Source organism: Periplaneta americana, chromosome 15, assembly GCF_040183065.1.
Source record: "Periplaneta americana isolate PAMFEO1 chromosome 15, P.americana_PAMFEO1_priV1, whole genome shotgun sequence".
In the NCBI taxonomy this organism is placed as follows: Eukaryota; Metazoa; Arthropoda; class Insecta; order Blattodea; family Blattidae; genus Periplaneta; species Periplaneta americana.
This window is the reverse complement of record NC_091131.1, coordinates 183,195,651-183,219,917: the sequence shown is the minus strand read 5'-3', so window position 1 is coordinate 183,219,917 and position 24,267 is coordinate 183,195,651. Positions and strand designations below refer to the sequence as shown.

General features: G+C 35.6%; 1 pseudogene; it reads right to left on the bottom strand.

Moving 5' to 3' along the window:
• LOC138715570 (kinesin-like protein KIF23) overlaps positions 1-13,255 on the bottom strand; it is a 28,495-nt pseudogene extending 15,240 nt beyond the window's left edge.
• Positions 13,256-24,267: the final 11,012 nt, after the last annotated feature.

The following is a 24,267-nucleotide window of genomic DNA, read 5'->3' as shown; positions in this document are numbered from 1 at the left end:
ACGATGCTGCTGCTGGTTGTCTAAAATATCCAAACGAGACATGATCTGATATTCTGTGACACAGTGTACATGAGGGTAGGCCACCAAATGGGAACAGAGAGGTAGAACTTAAACTGAGACGGATTCAATCCGGCATTGGAGTTTGAATCCAGTGTGGCTTAGTGGATAAAGCGTCAGTAGGCCTACGTAGAGCTGAAAACCCAGGTTCGAATCCCAGTGCCGGGAGAATTTTTCTCCGTTCTACCTATTCTTTACCATATGGTAATGCAAAATTCCTGCACGGAAACATCATATTTTTATGTACTTCGGTACATCACAGTAAAATTATGGAAAAATGCTAGCCAAAATTGGAAGTCCTGGTTGTCCAACACACGTAGAATCCCTGTAACTACTTGCAAAGTGGAATGACCTGCAATTTGAAGTTTTTAAAGCATTCTATGAGGCCTAAGATTTCCTTTATTTTAAAAAATATTAATTACTCTGCTAAGGTGAATTGGACGATCCCAGAATGAGATATTTGCGTCTTTACAACGAGATAATTAACACGATAGTTAGCTAAATGGAAAACAGATTTCATGACTTAGAAGAACTAAAATTTATCAAACTAATTGATTCGAAAAAGTTTTGAATCTTTCAAAACCAGATTTCTCGAAATTTTGTTTACGTCCCTAAAATCAGGCTACAAAAATTGGTTTCATTTCGAGAATTTGCGAAGTGAGTTAGTGGCTGTTTATAGGTTGTCAGACTTTTCAGGCAGGACAGTGACTGAGATAGCAAAGTTTTTTAAAGACACCGAGTTAGCAGAAGAAGCATTTCCAGAAGTTCATAAAATATGCTGCCTAAAAGCTACAATTCCAGTGAGCACCTCCACAGTGGAAAGTACTTTTTCCTGTTTAAAACGCGTAAAGAGTTATGTACGAAACACTCAGTGTGAAGACAGGCTTTTGTGACTTTCACTGTTATCAATCGAAAAGGCTCCATTGAACAAAATTCAAAGCCAAAGACATTTTTACAATGTTGTCATAGAAAAATTCTCCCCGAAAAGGAGGTGGATTCCATTGATGTACAGATGAAGGTGGTAACTGACAAGCCTTATTTTCATTGTAATACGTACTAGCTAACATATTTTTTGTATTTCTCCTGTTTATTGTTAAACAGTGTCATGACAGTTCCATTACTGCTGGTCCCCCCTGAAAAATGTCACCATTAGCCACTACACTAAATGGACACTCTGTCTTAGGAGATAGATCAAATGTGAAATGCATTTAAATCTATGGAGCATTGGCAGAGCCTTGACTTACGATGACTACAGACCCAAGTACAAATCCCGGCATATGCAGAGTCGTATTTATGATAAACAAAGCCAAAATTCCTAAGTGCTTTTCTCGGGGCTCTCCCATTTCCATAACTCCACTGTCACTGTCCATTAGGCCTACTATATAATGCTGTATATTGAATTTATTAACATAGAGTTATATTTACTCTGTAATTTGGCAATTATAGCTACATTTTACATTTTTGGCTATGATATCTGAAGGGTACACGGGAATAACGAACAATGTCCATTCAGAATAATTTTGAGATAAATGAAATTTAAAGTTTGAGGACTTGAAACGTATAGTTTATTGTTAACTTACTGTTATTTTTTATCACACAAGAATGTACCATTATAAAGTAAATATGTGACAAAATATTGTTTTGATTTTATGAATTACAACAATACAAAACTGCAAAAAGTCTACTTTGCTACGTTTTATAAACGGGAAGAACGAACAATGTCACAATTTAATTCAATATTTGTTGGGAATAGAATCAGGCATAATATTTTCAAACAATGTAGCACATGTTTACTTTCGTGTAGGGTATCCTTTTTAAAGGTTATAAATATTGTTGACCCATTATAAATATTTTTATCTTTGAGTGTTCATTGTTCCAAACAATTATTGAAAAACAAATCTACAAACTAATCTAATTGCACTGAATTTTCCATTGTGAATGAATAGATTGAACTATAAAATCGCCTCATTCACTGTTATTGACTTCTTGTGACTCGTCATTGGTGGGAGAAAGACTGAAATATTCTCTAGCAGTTGGAGAACAAACATTTTTCAAAATTTGTAATTCCTTGTACATTGCCTTGTAGCTGTTTACAGTTTACAATGATGAATGATTTGGTTTCCTCCTAGAATTCGCAATCTCTTGCCTTCTGTCATCGGGTACTTCACACCTTGCTCTCTGATTGACAAGTCCCATGTTTTTGTCACATCCCATGTACGAGTGACCTCGAGTGGGAAATGTGATCCACTGAGCATCAAACCTCTTCTTAATATGTACTACATAATGACAAAATCTAAATACCGTAAAGTTCCTATTTTGTCCGGAACAAGAATCGTAGAAGATACGGAGTTCACCAACGCAGCTTGGTACAATATTCATACAGTGGTGCTATAACATAGAGCAAACTTCCTCAGAGCCTTTACTTTAAATATTTTGCTCATACATGTCTTCCTGTTGACAGCGTGTGTATGTTACAAGAATAAAAGGGCAGCTGTCGACGATAATAGCCCTCAATAGTTGAAAAGTTTGGAACTGATAATTCTTTTGGAAATCCATGCAGATAGCCTCTTTATACTCTGACTTCCTGGATTTTAGACGTGCAGCCTGTTTTACTTCATAGAACTTATGTCCTTTTCTCTTGTGCAATTCATTCTTTCAAATCAAATTTTGTTTCTCCTTCTCAAAATTATCTAATTTACTTGCATCTTTTTCATTGGAAATTTCTGATTTAATGTGTGAAATGTCAGCTAATGTTGTATTTAGTGACAAAAATTACTCTGTATTGCTCGTAAGACACAGGGTTCGCAAGAAAATTTTCTAAGTGTAACTTAAGCAGCTTAGAAATATTCAAGTCCTCTGGAAGATACTACCTTCGGCTATCGTGACGAGATTAGTGGACTTTCTGACCTCTAAGTGACTGAATGAGCTGACAAATTTTAGATAAAATCTCTCCTTTCATTTGGTGAGCCCTGTTTCCATGTTTAACTCTTGTTTCTGTATGGGCTTTTCCAGTAGTAGCCAATGACGTTTTCAAAGTGACTAAACGTCTGCCTGTTACTCCATGTAGAACAATTGCTTTATAAACGGGAACATCAGTATTTTGCCCATCTTTGTTTATTCGCATTTTATATATATAAGAAAAATTACGAAAATCAGCTTCGGCTTGTGTTTTTCTGGATCTTCTTCTTTGCACAGGAAGTACTGAAATTAGTCCTGAAAGGTGAGCATTTTGAGTGTCATACGATGCTAATTCATTGAAATGTTTAATAAGATCGCTTCTTTCACTTTGGCTTATTTTCTGAAAACACGGAAAACGAGAATATTTACAGTCTTCTCCCATAATATGACTCATAGCACGAATTTTTTATGCATCTGTAACACGTCCTGTAACTTTTCTCTTCCTTGAATTTACAGAACATGGAATGGGTCCGGATAATTCATTTTCTCTAACGTCAGACATTATAAAAATAAATTGCACTAACCACAAACACTACAATATGTACCATAAAAGTGTAATAAAGGAAATAATCAATACCCTACCACAGACATCTGAACACTGGAATAGTACAGCTGTTTGTATTATGCTCACAAGTTCTAATGAAAATTAATAGAATTTATTGTCACATGGAATAACAGCTAAACACCATACAGTCATTTAATAATATTATTATTGTATAATACAGATTGTATTGGCATATGTAAAAAAAAAAAACTAACCAGCAATGTACTATGACTCTAAGATCAAGTTTGTAAAAGCTGTCTGCATTAGTTTCTGTGTTTAAAATGGACATTGTTCGTTCTTTCTTGGGATGGATGTGACATTGTTCATTCTTCCAAAGTATACAGAAACTTTAACGCAGAATACTGAGGACAATTCTCGTTCTTACATAAAACCAATGCAGCCACATGAAAGTACTCCCCCTCTACTATCAGATGGCACTATTAACTCAATTTCGATTTTTGATGGACATTGTTCGTTATTCCCGTGTACCCTTCATCTATACTTAACTATTTTTAATTTATTTTTATTTGGTATTTTTCATTTATATCTATATCTATGTCTTTTATTTAGGTAGTATCTATTTGTTTTTTTTTTCATTTTTAATTTGTAATTACACCTTGTATCTGTTTTATCTCTTTTTTCATGTTATGTATATGCAATTCTATGTTTTTTAAACAAATATCTGTACTGTCTATTGTAATTGGGGCTTTGCCTTGTTATAGACATAAATAAATCTATACTAATAATAAATCTGTAGCCGAAATTTTTCTGGTAATTTTTGATTTTCCAAAAATAATTGGTCCTAACATATATAATTAACCACCCTGAAACCGAAAATCGCTTTTTTGAAATTTTTGTTTGTATGTCTGTCTGTCTGTCTGTCTGGATGTTTGTTACCTTTTCACGCGATAATGGCTGAACCGATTTATATGAAAATTGGAATATAAATTAAGCTCGTTGTATTTTAGAATTTAGGCTATATGGCATTCAAAATATTTTATTTAAAAGGGGGGTTATAAGGGGGCCTGAATTAAATAAATCGAAATATCTCGCTTATTATTGCTTTTTGTGAAAAATGTTACATAACAAAAGTTTCTTTAAAAATGAGTTCCGATAAGTTTTACTCTATGAAAAATTTTGATTGGACTGATATATAAGGATATACAAAACTTTTAAAATAACAATATAATACATTTTCACCACCGCCTCAGATTATAGTGTTGTTGTTCCTGCAGTAACTCCTATATGCAAAATATAAAATTTTTGAGTAGGAAGAAAAAACACATTTATTCATTCCATGGCAATGGTACATAGGAGATCGTGAATTCTTACATTTTCGAAAGAAAGAAATATAATTACATATCGCTATATATGCTGTATCACTAAGTTATTTGAAGGGTTCAGAACCATAGAGGGCCAAGCGCCATTTACTGAATACGTAGAAAACAAGGGTTAAAATTAAGTTATTACCATAATTCAATGGAAACATATAGCAAGTAACATAAAGCTTACACATTAAAACTAAATGATATGTCAATCTTCATTAAACTATGGTTACATGTAATAACAAATAAGAAACATGTTCAAGGAATTGTCATTGCACCAAATGAGTGCTCTCTGTACCAAAATGACCGCATTTTAATTATTTAAATACAATTTAAATTAAGTAACATATTATCCTTCTATCAAACAGGAATGTTCCCTGGATCAAACTTCCTTTTTCAATTATGTGATTACTTTATATTTATTTCTAATGGGTGCAGCAGAGCGCACGGGTATGGCTAGTAACTAAATAAATAAATAAACAAATAAATAAATAACTAAATGAATAAATAATTAAATAAATAAATAAATAACTAAATAACTAAATAAATAACTAAATAAATAAATAAAAAAATAAATAATCCTTTCAATAGCATCTAGTATTGTCGTTAGTATACAGATGCCGTCGACTGACGAGGCATAGTACTCTACTTGGGACGCTTAGAGGGACTTCACTCGACCCTGAGTCTACATGGCTAAACTTAACCCATGGCATCACATAACTGATTCACGATACCTGCAGGAAAGTGACTATTCAGACTTAAACAATCATTCTCACAAATCGGAGTGATAAACAAGCCTCAGGTCCTCCTCCATTAAAAAAATGATAAGAATATGTACAGTACTTACTATTGTCTCATCAAAATCATCAGCAGTAGGATTCACGCAAATAAGAGCATGAATTTGACTCTTTCCTTCGAAGTAGTTTTTGAGAAGATAAGTAAGTTTTGAGTCACGGTAAGGTACTAATTTCCTTGTTCCTTGTAACTGGTTTTCCCGTAGTATTTCTAGACAGGATTTCAGTGTCATTAGAGAGTTGTTGATATTTCCTGGAGGAAAAAAAGAAATTGTTACAATTACTGCTAACCACATAATTTTAAAATGCAAGCAAACAATTTAGCATTATGGTAGCTAAAAATTTATTCGTAACTCCCTTTACAACTGAAAAATAAAGTTGCTTTTCTCCCCAAATAGCTAAATAAATAGATACATCACAGAGTTACTGGTTCATTGGAGAGCATGACTCATAACTGAATGTTTAAACTTTTACTGCTTTGAAGTTATTATGATATCTACTACAAGTTCATGTATTTATCAATAGGGCCTATATGTTGTACGGAATTTGGATTATGTGGATTCATTAGTTCTGAAGTTATTAGCATTTATTACTTTTAATTACCGTATGTGTTGATACAAAAATTCCCTTTGTAACAGTTTTAATAGGACTGAGCTAAAATCTTTAAGAAACAAACTAGCGCTGAGTTACTTAAGGTGATTTCAGAAATAAAATCGTTGAATTTTTAAGGAATTTTTTGTGGAGATGCAGTTGATCGTATATGCAAGGCATAACAAAAATTTCTAAACTAACCAAACCTAACTTGTTACAGATTCATATAATGCAAGGTGTAATAGCGGAGTAAGAAGAGAAATACCTCAGTCCTAGGTCAGCTAAAATATACCTTACACTTATGTAAATAAATTATTCGACTTTTAATATCTTATGTATATTTTATTGTCCACAAATTTGTAAACTTTTCTTTTTATTATTTTGATATTACATTATTTACTGTAATTCAACCTACAAAAATTTATAATAAAACTCAATGGACATGAGAATCTATAGAAAGTTTTAATACTTATATTTCTAGTAAAACATTCTTAGACATTTTCACCTGACCTGGATAATAACTGTTGTAAAGAGCATTTAAAACACATTGAAATTCTGAAACATTTCGAAATAGAGAAAATAGCGAAGGAAACAAATCTTTAAATACAATGCGCATATATTTTAAAAATGTCCGTCAAGGCACTTAAAAAAATAGGTCAGGTAAATTGATACCATTTTCTGATAGAAGAATTTTATCGTTTTTAATAGAAAAAGCTGAAAACTATTTTTTTTATAGACAGTATTCAAATTTCCATAATTAACCATCATTTATGTTCATTATAAAATATAACTTGTATCGTAAACTGTCTGTTGCATTTTTAATAATTTTTTCAATGATAGCCTACCTGACTAGGGTTTCTATTGTTTTCAAAACAAAAAAGCACAAAAAAGAACTCAAATGTAAATTATTCATTGAGAATTGATTAGAAGGCCTATTATAAACCCTGGTTGGGAAGGCTATCAAGTATATCTATTTTTAATGACCCTTTAAGGTAATGTGAGGTTTATAGTGCTATGACAGAATAAAAGTAGCAATGGAAGGCGAATTATTAGAAAAAAATCTTGCTTGCAATCACTTTTGTTCAGTAACAAGTCTCATGTATAGACGCTCAAGTGACAGTCCTATTGGCGAGAAACCATAAACTAACCTACCTACTTAAAAAAAAGATGAAATTAAATTTTATCACTACTTGTATTTGTTTAATCTAATTGGATTATTTCTTACAATTTGATGTACAAATAGATAGCTCTATAGTAGGTGGATTTTAATAGTAGTTGTAACAATAAATAGCAATAAGAAACGAAAAGTGAAAAATTGATTTAGTATGCGAGATGTTACCGAGTTATGAAATGAACCTTGCTACTAAATAAAAAAATATATATATCAAAGGAAAAAAATCTTATTTATAATTGATAAAGTAAAGAACAATATATTTGGATATTTGCAATAGGAAAGGTGTGAGAGAATATTTAGGAACCTAAATAGAATTTATTACTGTGAGATGATAGTAAGATAATTTAAAGTAAATATATCGGTATTCCGTACCAGTATGATCTTTGCAATATGTGAAGATAGCAGCCAACATCCAAACATTTTCACTTTTCTTACACAAAATTACCTGACTCCATTAGTCTCTGCCCACAATTCTTAGTGCGGTTAGATCTCTCACTGCCTGCCAAGTCAACCAAGCAAAGCTGACTTACGTGAATAATTTATCTTGAATCGGAAACTCTCCATATCGATCCAATGGGGCCTGCAATTGAATATGTTTAATTTAATTGGATTATTTCTTACAATTTGATATATTTAGTAGGTGAATTTTAATGGTTACTGTAATCTCTGTTACCAATTTTTTTTTGTATAATTTCAATCTAGCTATACTTCACTCACACTGTAATCTCTTATTTCCAATTAGTTATATAATTTCAATCTATACAGAGTGTTTCCGAGTTTGTGTTACAAACTTTCAGGGATGATGGCGAAGGGCACATGTATCAATTTGAGATAAGGAACCCTGGTCTGGAAATGACAGAGTCTAAAGTTACAAGCAAAAATAGTTCTGTGGAAATGAAATAATTTTATTCCTCTGTACATCTTGTTTATGTGTATTTGTCTGTACATCTTGCATATACTGTATTCATTTGACGTTGTTTACGTTGTCTACCTACAGTATTCCATTCAGTGCGCTGTCTGACGGATGGGGACAGGAAACTACACATGCAGATAGTGTAATGTGTAACAGACATGGTCGGTTCTGATATGCATGTCTGTAGACAGCAGTGTATGTCTACAAGTTGCAGTGTCCAGTCGATCAGTCCTTGTGAAATGGAGGAGTACACGAGAGCGGAATAAGCAGACCTGATTTTCGAATCCGGATGAGCCAATGGGAACAGTAGACAAGCTCACAGATTATATTAGGCTAAGTACCCACGTAGGAGACATCCGGCCCGTACCATTTTCCCACGACTGTTCCAAAAGTTAAGGGAAGAAGGGCACGTGGTGCCAAATTACAATTCCATTTCCACACAACTATTTTTGCTTATAACTTTCGACTCAGTCATTTCTGGATCATGGTTCCTCATCTCAGATTGATACATGTGCCCTTCGCCATCATCCCTGAAAGTTTGTAACACCTCGGAAACATCCTGTATATAACTTACCCATATTTATGTCCAACTTTTTATTCGTTTATCACAAGTAATTGAATTAGCATAACAGGATCAAAGTAGCATGAACTAATAATAGTCCAGTCATTAGGATTGCTTAAAATTTCACCAATATTAAAATTCGATGTAAGCATCAGCATTTGCTGCACATTTTTCCAGACATGGCTGAATGTTCTGTATTGCTCTCAAGCATTTCATTTGGCATCCGGTCACCTGACCATAGAATGTGTCGCAAAAGGTTAGGTTACTCTTGAATCCATGCTAGTAGAGACTCCACAAACTCCATTCTGATGTCACAGTCCTCATATGACAGAGCTTGCATAAACCATGGCCAATTCATTTCCTTTAGCAACCGCTGCACGGACCCATGGGATACACCAGATTCCCGCTGATACTGTCGAATGGATTTCTTAGGACTTCTCTGAAAGGTCTTAGTAGCGGCTGCTTTGACCCCATCTGTGATCACTGTGTTTGGTCGGCCAGCACCCTTCTATTGCGTAATTGAGCCAGTGCGAATCAAGTTGGCGTGAAGTCTCTTGATGGTCTTGTAGTCAAGTGTCGCATTTCTTCTTTTCACCATTCTCCACCATCTCTGCACCATAATTGGGGACTGTCACACCTCCATTCGAGCAGCAATTCCTATTCGATCGTACACAGTCTTATGGCCATGGTTAATATTTTAACATTTACACTACTTTTTCTGATTACATTAAACGTTTCGGATCATACCAAGAACACAATAAAGTAAAATCAAATGACAGCTTCTTTTCTGCTTTTAATGGTATGGAACACGGTACATTTAAGCGGTGGAATGGGTCACTTAACCTGATCGGTTTCGCTATTACAGTGTAATAAAAAGTTGGTCATCCTGTACATAGTTCACTATAATTGTTATTCTTACTTATAATAGTATGTTGCGCTATTATGTTTCGAAAACTTTGTTTCTTTCAGGAGGCTTTATTTATTAAAACAATTATTTTAAATGTTTCAGAAGCTGCACACCTAATAACACATCATTTTAATATCTACACAATTAATAGTACGGTAATTTCAAATACAAGACACACATTGTATTTGAAAATACATTTTATACAATCCTAGCATTAAAAACCGCTTGTTATGACAATATAAATCGTGCAAAATTGGCCCAATTCTGGCACTGGTGCCAGAAAAGGTTAGGTATCTAGCAATTGACGTCATCACCGCCTTCACAACACAATTTTATACAGGGTGTCCATAAAATAAGGAACTATTTTCATGAAAACGATATAGTTCATGATATTTATATTCATAAGACGATTGTACACTACAAAGACGACAGGGATAGACGAAACTCCAAAATATTCAGGAGTCAGCAAATTTTACCAACGCATGCAATGAGAATATATTCGACCTAAAATAAATAATATATAAAGGGATTAGAGACAGGGACAGACGAAACTCCAAAATATTCAGGAGTCAGCATATTTTACCCACACATGCAATGAGAAAATATTTGACCTAAGATAAATATAAAAAGGGATAAGAATGAGATAATCCAAAGCCCCAATTTCAACAAAAATGGTTTTTTGTGAGAGTTAATTTCTTACACATATGGGAAACTATTAATAAAATATTATAAAAATTACTCAATGACGTAAGTATACGCCAAAGAAATTAATAATACTGCACCTAATAGCATTGGACTCTAAGGGTGCTATTCATAGACATTTCGCAGCACGCGCTACGAGCGTACTAAGCTAGCCCCGGCTATCGACTGGTTACTTGTACAGAATTCAAATCATATCCTATCGCTAACACTGGTTTATGAATACGAAAAACGCTGATCATCCACCGGAAACCCGCGCTAAAAATGTCTATGAATACGGCCCCACACCTTTAATATGCTCTCCTGTGAAATTTTGTCTGTGTGGTTTAGGACTTTATCATTCTATTTACTGAAATACTGTATATTAAACAATATTAAATATATTGTTATGTAATGCAAACCACGCTCTCAGAGACACTCTGTGCTCTTCACTGAAGCTATATAGTGACAATTATCTTGAGATGCGCAAGAAAATATAACAACTTATTAATCTAAAAAGCACACTCGAACTTCTTCCTGCGATCACTTTTGTAAACATTATGACATCAGTCGCAGCAACATAAAAGGAATCGAAGTCTTAAAGACTTAAACAATTCAGACTCTGTAAAAAACTTAGGCGCTATGGCAACCTGGCGGCCAGGATTTGTCCATCCCTTTGCACGTATTTCTTTAAAAAATCTACAAGTATAAAGATAAGTCAACAAACTTCATTTACACTTAAAAAAAGTAATTTTAAGGGGAATGAAATTCCTCACCAACCTGAACGAGACGAATGGTAAAGACTGCATGTCCGCGACTGGAGCCAGAATTGAGCAAGGTAACTGCAACGCGCTTCCTGCGCATGCCACTGTATAACACCTCACATGCTTCCTTACTAGACTTCACCTCAACCTCCACCACTCCGTGGACGTACATGTTGTGAGCGCTATCCTCTCGAACTATTTTTGCCTGTAGGTTTCTGTAAGCAAAAATTACTTATGTACTAATTAAAAAAGGGGATTTTTTTTTCAATTTCTAATGTTCTTTAACTACACTGTATCAGCTGCGTAGTTGTTTGGAGTTGATATCAAAATTATATTTTGCGAGATGATTGAAGAAATCACCATGGGATTACCTGAAATTTGTCTTAAAATTGGGAAAAACCTCGGAAAATAGCCAATAAGGTAATCAGTCCAAGCGGGATTCGAACCCATGTCAATGTGCAGTGCCACGTTAGTGAGAAAACACACTACCGCATGAGCTATATCAGTCGCTCATTAGGCTATACAATAATGTATTTGTTTTGTAATATTATAAAATGAATTACTGGTACTGCATTCAAGGGCACCATTGAAAAGTTAAAAGAAAAATAATGACATTTGATCAACACCTGTTCCCTACACATCGCCAACAAAGCATGGATTAATTTCATACAAAAATAGTTTTGTGCAATCTTCGTCCAGTTCATAACTGAACTTCATTATTAGAGTACAGGGAGAAATGTTACAGGCTACTGTCCTACGATGTAAATATTGCTCCCTCACCTAGATCTGCCTGCATCATCTATGTTACTATCCAACAAGTCATAGACGGTATTCTTGTAAATTTCTATGTAACTGACAAAAACTGCGTAACTGTTGTCTTCATCCACATCTTCGAGCTGTATGTATTCTGGAATATTCTTGAATTCATCTATATCATCCTTCCTGAAACAAAAACAATATGCGTACGCACACACACACACACACACATATACACACACATATACACACACATATACACAAACACACACATACACAAAAACAAACACACACACAAACACACACAAAACCTGTGTGCGCGCGCACAGTGGTGAGATTTACTGAAACAGATGGCAAAATGTATTCTGTCCTGTAATTTTTTTATTACCCAAACTGAAAATTTAACAAGAAACTAATATGATCTTCTAATACTCACTTCTTCGGAGTTTTTTGTGGTCTGGCAGATTTCAAATATGTTTGTAACTCACGGTGACGCTCCTTCGAGGCGTCTCTATCACTCTGTATCTCAAATCCATTCATTTTGTCAGGCTTGAAAACATATTTATCTGCCTGGAGATGAGTGATATTATTGAACATGATATCAAGTGAAAGGGGGATTATACCACTATCCTGAGAATCCCCTGTCATAGTGTAGGTCTTCCCACTTCCAGTAATTCCGTATGCAAACAGAAGACCATTCCTACCGCTGAAGAGATTCTTGATGAGAGGTAGAGCCACTTGTTTGAAAACAGTCTGCTGGCTGTCATCTCCTTTGAACACTTGTTGAAAAGTACAGTGTAATTCCTTGGGTCCTGCTCGGGAACTAGCAGCATTATGTGATGTAAGAGAAACTTCTTTGTCAGATAAAATTCTTAGACAAGAAGTGTAATTTTCATCTTGTGGTGATCTAATTCGACAAAACACTTTCACCACATCTTTCTCTTCTGCTTGTCGGAGATGTTCAACATTTTTCATGTCAGGAGTCTTTCTACTGGAATAAATTGAAATGTGTATTAGGTTTGTTCTATTGCTTGCATGAAGCATTTTTTTTCCTAACCTTTAATTCATTCATTCATTTATTTTATTCCATAGATCTTACATGAGCAATGAAGCTTTAAGATGTGGAACATGTCAACATTTTACAATATTACAATTACAATTTTTACCAATTTTTATAGTTTTACAATTTAGTAATTTTCTACAATTTTTACAATTTTGTACAATTTTTTTACATTTTTCTACATTTTGGCGAGATGTAGTGAGATGAGATGAGGTCCGAGGATTCGCCAAAATATTACCCGGCATTTGCCTTTTCGGTGGGGGAAACCTCGGAAAAACCCAACCAGGTAATCAAATCAAAGGGGGTAATGAAATCAAAGGGGTTGATGCCAAGGACTCGCCATAGACCATCCGGCTTCAGTCCCACGGCTGGGGAAAACCTCCGAAGAAACCAAAGTCCAAAGGGGGATCCAACCCAAGCCCGAACGCAGCTCCGGATCAGCAGCCCAGCGAGTCTGTCGACTGATCTACATCGATGGCTCTACTGAAAGTATACAATACATAGCCAATCAGATTATTAAATTTACAAACGCAAACGATCATTCATAAGTTGAGCTATATTATAATACAAAACAATTTAATTAAATTTAAGGCATAAACAATTCAACCAGTTGTGATATACAGAAATTGATAATACATATCATGCAAACTACTTCAAATTACAAACACAAACAATTTATCAGTAGAGCTATATAGATTACTATTCAATTTAAAGCATATACAATTCATCGGCCAAAATTATACAAATATATACAATACAAAGTAGCATACTTTCATTAAGCTATACAAATTTGTGCAATTAATATCAAGTAGATTAATTCAATTTATAATCATAAACAATTCATCAGTTGAGCTATATATATTACCATTCAATTTACAGTAGGTCTATATACAATTCATCAGTAGAGCTACACAGACTAGTAATCATTTTAAGAACATATATAATTCATCAGCCAAACTATACAAACATATACAATCAAATTAGTTCAATTTACAAACTTATTTTCGTTAAGCTATACAATTCATATGAAGTAGATTAATTCAATTTACAAGCTTAAACAATTCATCAGTTGACCTATACAGTATACTATTCAATTTACAGTACATACAATTCATCAGTTATGCTAAACAAAAAATACAATACATAGTAAACAAATTAAGTCAATATAAAAACATATTTTAGTTGAGCTATATAAAATTGTACATGTCATTTAAGTAGAATAATTCAATTCACAAGCATAAATAATTCATCAATTGTGTAGAAGGTATGAGTATGTAGAAATTTGGTTAATTCTTTTCTGAACCTTTTCTCGTGGTTCTTCAAATCTTTAACATAATTAGGCAGTGCATTGAAGACTGTTATACATGAATAGCGAACTCCTTTTTTAAAACAGCTTAGACTAACAGAGGGTAGATGAAGATCTGATTTATGTCTTGTATTAAAATGATGTTTGTCTATGATCATGTGTATTGTACTGCTAACACATAGTTCATAATCTACAATTCATTATATTCTGTTTTATTGCATGCAGGCATGAAATAAGGTTGCTCTAAGTTAGAAGCTAGAGCTTAGAATATTGCTTAAGCAAAAGTATTTGTGATGGATATTGTATATTCCCATGAGTAATACCGAGTAATGCAGTACCCTAACTTGATCATTAGGCTTCGTATGCCAGCTACCTAAAGACTGAAGTTGAAGACACATTGGGTATATAGTACGCCGGACACAGATGATCCAACGGATAAGGATATAAACAAACAGGTCGTCGCTGCGTGTTCGTGAGGTACAGTCAACTCCCGACATTCTGAAGCTATACTAGTAAACACATGCTTGAGCTGTGATGTTCATTCCGTCGTGATCTTTACAGTGAATAGGCCTAATAACGTGCATTCGTAAGTTACGGAACTTGAACATATGCGGATGTTACTTGAAATAATTTTGTATCGCAAGAAATTCTTTCAATAGCACCTGACGTTATTGGTGCATGATGTAGTACAAGATATTCCTATTGTATGATATTTTTCCGTGTTTCATTAGGATATTGCATCTCGCTCATCGCTGAATTTTCTATGTACTTTTCTAGAAATTCCCTAAAATGGAGATTATTTAATTTATTAATTGAGATGTTTTCATTGAACATCGTGGTAGGCTACACAAATCCATGCTAAACGTCGAGTTAATATCTTCATAATTTTTTAGATTTTTATGGTGCTGGTTCTTTTTTATTACGTTCAACACACTTTCTAACACTTCTGGTATTTCAGTGTCTTTCAATGGACTGTTTTTTTGTCACTTTTACGTTTATTTTACACAATTATTCCCTATTATTTATTTTTATTTTATTGGGTTATTTACGACGCTGTATCAACATCTAGGTTATTTAGCGTCTGAATGATATGAAGGTGATAATGCCGGTGAAATGAGTCCGGGGCCCAGTACCGAAAGTTACCCAGCATTTGCTCGTATTTGGTTGAGGGAAAACCCCGGAAAAAACCTTGACCGGGTAACTTTCCCCGACCGGATTCGAACCCGGGCCATCTGGTTTCGCAGCCAGACGCGCTGACCGTTACTCCACAGGTGTGGACAATTAAGGGCTCCCCAAACAGACGCGATACGGAATGCGTTACGATTTTGCGATAAATGTTTTCATTGCGTTCAATGTTTGTGTTCACACACACGCGATTATCGCAATATGCGTTATTATCGCAGCAAGTAGAACGCGACGATTTTGCGATCTATTCTCCCGGGGATATAGATCGCGCGAACGCCACGCGTTTATTTTGATGCTGGGTTGAAGTGTGTCTGTCATGGATTCATCTTCAGGGGAGGAGGAGCTTCTGCTTCTAGTCGCGCTAGCTGAGGATGAGGAAGAAAATCGTCGCAGACGCAGGTAAGTCCATGGTAGTCATGTATGGTTAAGATAAACGATATAAAAGGTATAAAGTTATGATTTGAGCTTTTTTTGCCAAGAACTTGAAAAAAATTAGTCCATTATAATTTTTGTTTTTAATTTGCTCATTTCATTGCAGGAGGTTGTGGATTCACAACATAAATATCACAAGGGAAGAACAAGGCGAATTTTATACCTTAGTTCCACAATTAATTAGAGATGAAAAACGTTTTTATATATACTTCCGGATGACAATTCAGCGCTTTGACGAGATTCTGGGTAAAGTAAGGGGAGACATAACGAAGCAGCATACCGATAATCATAAAGGCACGGATTTTCCTTTATGAAATCAATCAGAAGTTCCACGTTCATTTTCAAGCAAAAGAAATCAATCTGTAAGCACAAGTGATGTACGCCTGCTAAAGATAACTGTTCTCTGCGGCTGTCGTTGGAAAACAACAATCCGCGGATGTGTCACCCTCTATGGCAATCTGATTGGCTGGGGACGTTACGATATCGTATATTGCGGACGCGCCAGTTTGGGCACCTCTTCGCGATAGTGCGATATTGCGTTATAACGAAATCGTAACGCATTCCATATCGCGTCTGTTTGGGGGAGCCTTTATTCCCTATAGTGACAGTAAAAATATTAGTTCAAATATCCTCAACTATGCCCCGCAATATTACACGCTCTGCAATGAACCTTCAATCAGCCACAAAGGTGTAGTTACTTAAATAGCCCTAATACGATTAGTAAGGGCAGTGATCGATAAGACTACTCACTATAACTGCGTCCCGATTTCGACTTTCTAGAGGAAAAGGGCAGAGGATGCGTAACTATTTTGTATACGAACGTACTTGTATCTGCGCTGTGACGTCACATATACTTTGAATCAGGCAACTTCATTCCAGTTTATACGTAGCTGGAATACGGAGCCTATTGATCATATTAAGTATTTTGTTCGTACAGTACATACAGTGTGTCTGACTCAAGCCGTTCATAAATAATGTTTTAGGCATCATGCACAACACGACTAGGGTTGGGCACTATACTTTTCGTCGTTGAAATTCTGTAACTCGCAGCGCTTGTATTTAAGTTTAAGTAACGATTGAGAATAGGTAAAATAATAAACAGACATAGGTTCGGTGGGCTAATACATTAATTCATACGATGTGTCTGAGTAAAGAAACAAAGATTTATAACACGCGGATCTCTCGAGGGTAGTTGATGGCCCTTAGCTAGAGTGATATGTTCGTATGAATGTTTCTTCTGCTTGAGAGGGTTCGATATCCGGTTCTTCCTTTTGTACTTTTTAATTTCGAACTTCGATCCCAAGTGGTTCTATAATATTCTAATTAATACTACTTCAAAATGGAAATATGCAATCCATCGCAATATTATATGAACCAGAATGTTCAACAGCAGTAGCTATAAAAGCTCGAATTCTACCGTCGGTAATCATTCACGGTTTGAATATCTAAAGCTCGTAACAGCAAAAGTGAAAGAAGCGAAAAAATAATTAAAAATTATAAGATGTTCCAGCAAGCAAATTACGTCGACAACGTCCATCTAAATGCGGTTGTTATCGATCTCGTATGTCTTAGACCAATCTGAAACTTTTTCCCGCAGGTTTTTTACCCAGGTTTCGACGTTCTCATGGTAGTGCCACTAGCCGTGACATTCAATATATATTCAAATAAATTAATAAATCATGTTAAAATTCTGCGCTGCTATTCATTAAAGATACGTTGCTTATTCCGAATGAAACAAAAATTAATTTGAAGGATTGGATATAACTAGAGTATAAGAAAATAATAATATTGGAACCATAGGAGAGCAAATGACTCGATAAAACATTATCCAAGACAGGAATAAACGTTGGAAAGGAAAAATAAAATTAACATAACAGATTGATAGCACGTGTTTAACATAAAATTATCATACAAAGACTAATATTCGTAACATTCACGTGGTGATGTCGGTAAACGTTATACCCACCCCTGATTCCGCCCACGAAATCATTAAATACCTCCCACATGTCTCGACTGTGATTTGGGATGCCCAAGCAAAAATGAACGGCTTAAGTAGAACACCCTGTGCATTTCGTAACAGACTTTTGAAAAGTTTTTATAGTAAACTAAAAAGTTTAAACAGTTACATTCATAACTGTTGGTGCTGAAAACCAATTTAAGGTCAGATTTATACAATAGAACTTTTACCAGGAAATAGGTTTCCTTTCTGGTAAATTCCATCGGTCTTTTACCGTTATACTGCTGAAGAAATATCGGTAATTTGTACATTTCTCCTGCATCGAGCATAGAAAGTGTTGCGCAGTGTGGAAATAAGCTGAAGGAACGTCAAGCTTAGAGCATTAGTATACAGCTGATTTCCATTCAGTACAGTTCCAGTTTTTAATTCTGACTTACATTTGTAATACAATAAAATATTGATAAATTTCGATTTATTTAATTCAGACCCGTTAGGTTAGGTTAGGTTAGGTTAGGTAACGGTGGCTAGGGGCGCGTTAGGGACGACCCTTTACACGTCCGCCATACTGAGGCCTATTAAAAATTAAATTATGGTTTATTTAACGACGTTCGCAACTGCCGAGGCTATATCACCGTCGCCGGTGTGCCGGAATGTGCACCCCGAATTTATGGACTGAATGAGGATGAGTTGTACCAGCACATCGGCCGCATGTGACCCCTCACCCAATGAGGGCCCCCTACCTTCCCCCCGTACTGTGTTCATACCGCCAAAGTGACCAAACAGCACAGGAATCCATTCCAACGGCCCTTCCAAGGTGTCGAAGCGCTCTTGGAAGTGCTCTTGAGGAATCAATCCTGGCAGAGATATTGCTGAAGGCTAGGAACCCAGGGACGGTTGCGGACGGTACGCCCTCCCCGTAAGCAGACGAAGACATGCGTCTTGACCTGAATATGTCTATGGAATGAGATGAAGAGACGAATGATATGAAATCTAAATTCTTTTCCTAAACGGGAGGGGAAGGGAAATGGACCATGACAATGAAAATTCCAACCCGGCATTTGCCTAAGCAACTGTCAAAACCACGAAAAAATCACAATCAAATTGGTCGGTCTGGGAATCGAACCACGAACTTGCCGAATGCGAGTCCCATGCGGAACGTATGAACCATCTCGCTCGATTCAGGCCCCCTTATAACCTCCCTTTAAAGTAAGTATTTTAAATGCCATATAGCCTAAATTCTAAGTGGGACCTAACTTAATTTACATACCAATTTCACAGAAATCTGTTCAGCCATTATCGCGTGAAAAGGTAATAAACATAGACAGACAAACAAACAAAGATTTCAACAATTATTTTCGGTCTCAGGATAGTCAATATATTATACATGTTAACATCAATTACTTTTAAAAGAGCGAAAATTATCAGAAAAATTTTGGTTACAGTTTTATTATTGGTAGGCCCATTCCGTAGATACAGATTTAAAGATAATGTAGGCTAATAGATTATAAACACAATTTAGATTCTAAACCCATACATCTTCGAAAAATTGTTGAACAATTACGGCTGCATGTTAAACATAATCAGGAAAAGACAAAGATCAGCTGATCAGGAAACCCAATGTTAATTTCATAACAGCATTGCCGATAATGAAATTTATTGAAACAACCACTGCCACGCGTCAGACCAGACACTGTAGAAATAAGTTATTTTTTCTTATGTCTGTGAAACACAATCTGAACCGAATGAAAGAACATCTGATGCCATTGTTGGATTATGGGTACTTCGACAGATTCCATTCAACTGCAATGCAATAAATATTGTCACTAAATGGAACAATAACTAACATAGAAGTAAACACATGAGGAAAACCCCCGTTTAACGAGCTGGCTTTATTCGCAATATCAATGCTCATTCTATCATGGACTAACAGGAAAGTTGAAAAGTTAACCTATTTAGCCATAAATGAACGTAGTGAGGAATAAAACATTTTAAAAATAATGTACTGTACACTAGACTAATTTTGAATTAAAGTTTTTCCTGAATGACATTTTGTGTAAAAGTCTTGAAACCTGTAGGGTCCTGTTATTTAACATACCTTGTGACTTCTTGATTACACAACTTTTAACACTGTATGACTTCGGAATATGTGTGATAAGACTTTCTTGTGTTAAATTCTAACGTACATTGTTTACATGTTTCGACGTATTTATGGATCATCTTCAGAACTGGTCGTTGTTGGTCTTGGCGCCTCTTGTTCTGTATCCTGTGAAATGAAATGTAGAGACACACGAAAACACATTCAACGAAATTCTCAACACACAACTCAATGTCAAAACACACACACTCTTTGAATCTACACTATACCACACGAACGCACCCTCACAGAGGGAACAAGAGGCGCCAAGACGAACAACGACCAGTTCTGAAGATGACCCATAAATAGATCGAAACATGTAAACAAGGTACGTTAGAATTAACACAAGAAACTCTTATCATACATCTATTCCAAAATATCATGTGAATATATTAATATTCTTAAAATTATTTATATGAAGGAATTGATTCGACGTTGATCCAGATTGGAGACAAACTGAACTGAATACGACGAAAGTGATTGTTCGGGACAAAAAGAGATATTATAATTTCTCCCTTCACATTTAGATGGAGTGAGTGCTGGACAAGCCACATTTTGTTAGTTTGTAATAGAAGTTAATAAAATTAAATTTGTCTCTTTGTAACTGAATCATTTACATTTTACCTTCTTTTCACTTAAGAACTACCCCACATTTTCTTTAAAAATGTGCTCAGGTAAATAGCTACGAAATTGTTACACATTTTTACTAAAGTCCAAGGCATCGATTTTATATTTTTAACAGAGTTGTTAGCTTGGGAACTAGTGACCTAAGTAATCGACTTTGACGGTGGATCAAAACATTAGAATATTTATCTAAAATGTCAAACAGTTATTTCTAAGTAACTCAAATCATTGATTCTGACGTACGGTTTTGTTTCACATTTTGAGAGCTATTTTTGGAAATTCGGTAGAAAACGTTGGTTAATATGGCGGCATTAGCGGAGAGAGAACCGTTTCCTTGGGGAGGGGGGGGCAAAGCAAATCTATAGAATTCCGATATAACGAGATTATGTGGGACATCATTTATCTTCTCGCCCCGTTATAGCTTGACCTTGGTACAGTATATCGGAATATGATCATTTAATAAAGATATTGTAAAATAAAGTAAAATCGTAACAAAATATACCTAGACCATTTTACTTCCCCCCCCCCCCTTGAAGGCTTGCACTGAGGCTTATTGTGCTTACCACTGCTATTCTGTGAATGGTTGGGTAGCCGAACGGCCGTGCTCTTGTACAAGTACAGTACGCCGCATCGTGAACTTAACCCAGGCTTTTGCATGGATGTGAATTAATGATGGCGAAATGAGGTCCAACACCGAAAATTACCCAGCAATCCTGCTGCAATTGGTTGAGGAAAAACCCCCAACCGAGTAACTTGTCCCAACCAGGATTTGAACATGGGCCCACTCTTTTCATGACCAGACGTGCTAACCAATACTCCACAGCGGTGGGCCAATAAGTTATTTATTTATTTATTTATTTATTTATTTATTTATTTATTTATTTATTTATTAGCAAGATTTCCTACGAAATGTAAATTCTAATTATTTTATTTAATCTCGTCTTTAAGTTTACACATTATACCGGGATTGCTTTTCTTTTTTCTGCATTGTTGTGGAGTATGTTATTCATATTCTCCAAGAGACGGCCTGAACACCTGCAGAGTTCTAACACATCAGTACAGGCTGTTACAAAAGAAACATTATAGTGATTCCATTCCTCAGATGAGGTATAGAAATTCTTATACTTTCAGAAATTTAAAATAAATATTATAGTCCAGGCATATGATCATCAATTTGAGCACAGAAACTTAATCATAAACAAAAGCAAGAAAAATCTTTTGAATTCAATATTTTGTAACGTTAATAGAAAAAAAAAAAAAAAAGAGAGTTCGGCCACGTTTGGGAGGCAGTGCCCCCATGCCCCCCATAACTCCGCCTATATGTATGGCGGACATCGAGAATCCGTGATATGTTAGATTTGGTTTGTTCAGGTTTATGGCACTCCTATCAAAAAACGTAATAGGCATAATATGCAATGCAAACGAAAAAAAAACCTCAACAAACCAACCTAACCTGACCTAACCTGTCACTGATCCTCGATGCCATTGATGTCATATTGACTAAGTTTGGTCAATGTAGAGTATCCACCGCCCACTGAACGAATATTTCACACTTTTATCACTGCCAATGTTGCGCTATAAACCAATTTTCGCAAATCTAATGTAAAAGACTGCCTGCACAAGCAACAAGTTATAACTTACTAAATGTTTAGGATTAGTGTAAAACTGGCCTATGTATCCTATAGTGGGCGGGACATAAGTAACATTCACCCTAAGTTTTCTACCGAATTACCCTATTTTTTAAAACTGAACACAGTCTTACTTCATTTTAAAAAATTACACCTACCACATAGGACACGTGCACGCAATATTCTCACATACATGCCTTCGCTTTTCAACCCAGGGTTTCATAAATTGTTGTAGTAAGTACCGTGGCGTCGCGGTCTAAGGCATCCCGCCTAGGTCTCGCGTTAGGCCTACGGAATGCGCGCTGGTTCGAGTCCTCATGGGGGAAGAAATTTTTTCATGAAATTTCGGCCAGTGTATGGGACCGGTGCCCACCCAGCATCGTGATGCACTTGGGGAGCTACGATAGGTAGCGAAATCCGGTTGCGAATACCAGCTATAACGGCTGGGGGGGGGGGGATCATCGTGCTAACATCACGATACCTCCATTCTGGTTAGATGATCGTCCACCTATGCTTCGGCATGTGGGCGTGAGGCCAGCAGCCGGCTGGTCGGTCTAGGCCCTTCACGGGCTGTAGCGCCACGGATTATTAAGTACCTTGGCACAAATGACTCATTGTGCGCATCGTAAACTATAATAGACTCAGGAGAGCACGGTGGTTGACCAACTTAATTTGATTGATTTACTCGGTGTTCTTATTCTTGCGTCGCTTTACTACTGTTGCATTAGTAGGCTTACACGCGCTACTGAATGTACGTACAATACCGGAAAACGAGATAATGTTGGGAAAAGACCCAATGAAGATCCTTCTACCAGCAGTGATGTGTATTTGATAATCCAAACTACTACTGATCCCAATTAGTTCAGATTAACGAGGTTCTACTGTACATTTAAACTATTTTATTGACAAAATTTGAAGTTTGGTTTGGTTCTTTCCCTGTTGTTTTGATTTTCCCCTATTGTTTAGATTTTCCCTTATTCTGATTTTTCCGTATTGTTTTAAGTTTTTCTAACTGTTCAACCTAGGCCTATATGTTCGCAAACTGGCGCTAATACTTACGTCCGTACGAAATAACGACGATGAAAAGATTTCAAGTTTAATATTTTTATAGCAATCAAGCACTGTAGTTAGGCAAATTAAACAGTAACAAACTGGATTGGATATTGAATATCACTACATCATAACACAAATGTCATACCACTGCAATGAAAGGTAACACTGTTCTGCTCTCCGAAGTTTTTGACAAGGTTAGAGTGGATTTAAATAGAGTTAGCGGTAATTGTGAATTACAAGAACGCCACTTCTTACCTTTTCAAAATCACTGAAATAAACTATAAAACGAAAGTATTCAAACAAAAAAATCGTGTTAGAAGATTGAATTTGTGTATTTTTGGTCCAGGGAGCATCCGCTTTTTGGTGCAAAGATAATTCATTGGGCGTGTTTCTTAATTGAAATTATGAAATGGCGTTCCTGTGCTTAACATTTAATCACTTTACCGTATTGAAATCTTCATGAAAACGGAGATTCAGTTCGATCTGAGTCTCAAGGTAGAGACACCTAAAAAGTGGGATCGGATCGTATTCAATACGCTAAGCGCGTGATCGATCGTCATTTGTTTGATGTGTCAGCTGTTTAACCAACAGCGAGGGACATTATGTATGTTGAAAAAGAGTGTTGTAAAACATAATATTTCGTGTTTTCCTAAAAGTCAATATTATCATTATTCATCAACAGCCAGATTATTAAGTTTTCATGCGCCTCATTTGGAAAACACAACATTGTTTATAGCTAATGTCTACAGGGTGACCAACACGCTAATATGTCGATAAGTTAACCAACATAACTACTTTCGAAACTTCAGCTTCCGTATTCAGATCGTTTTTAATACGTATCGAAAATTGCATGAAAACAGGGATC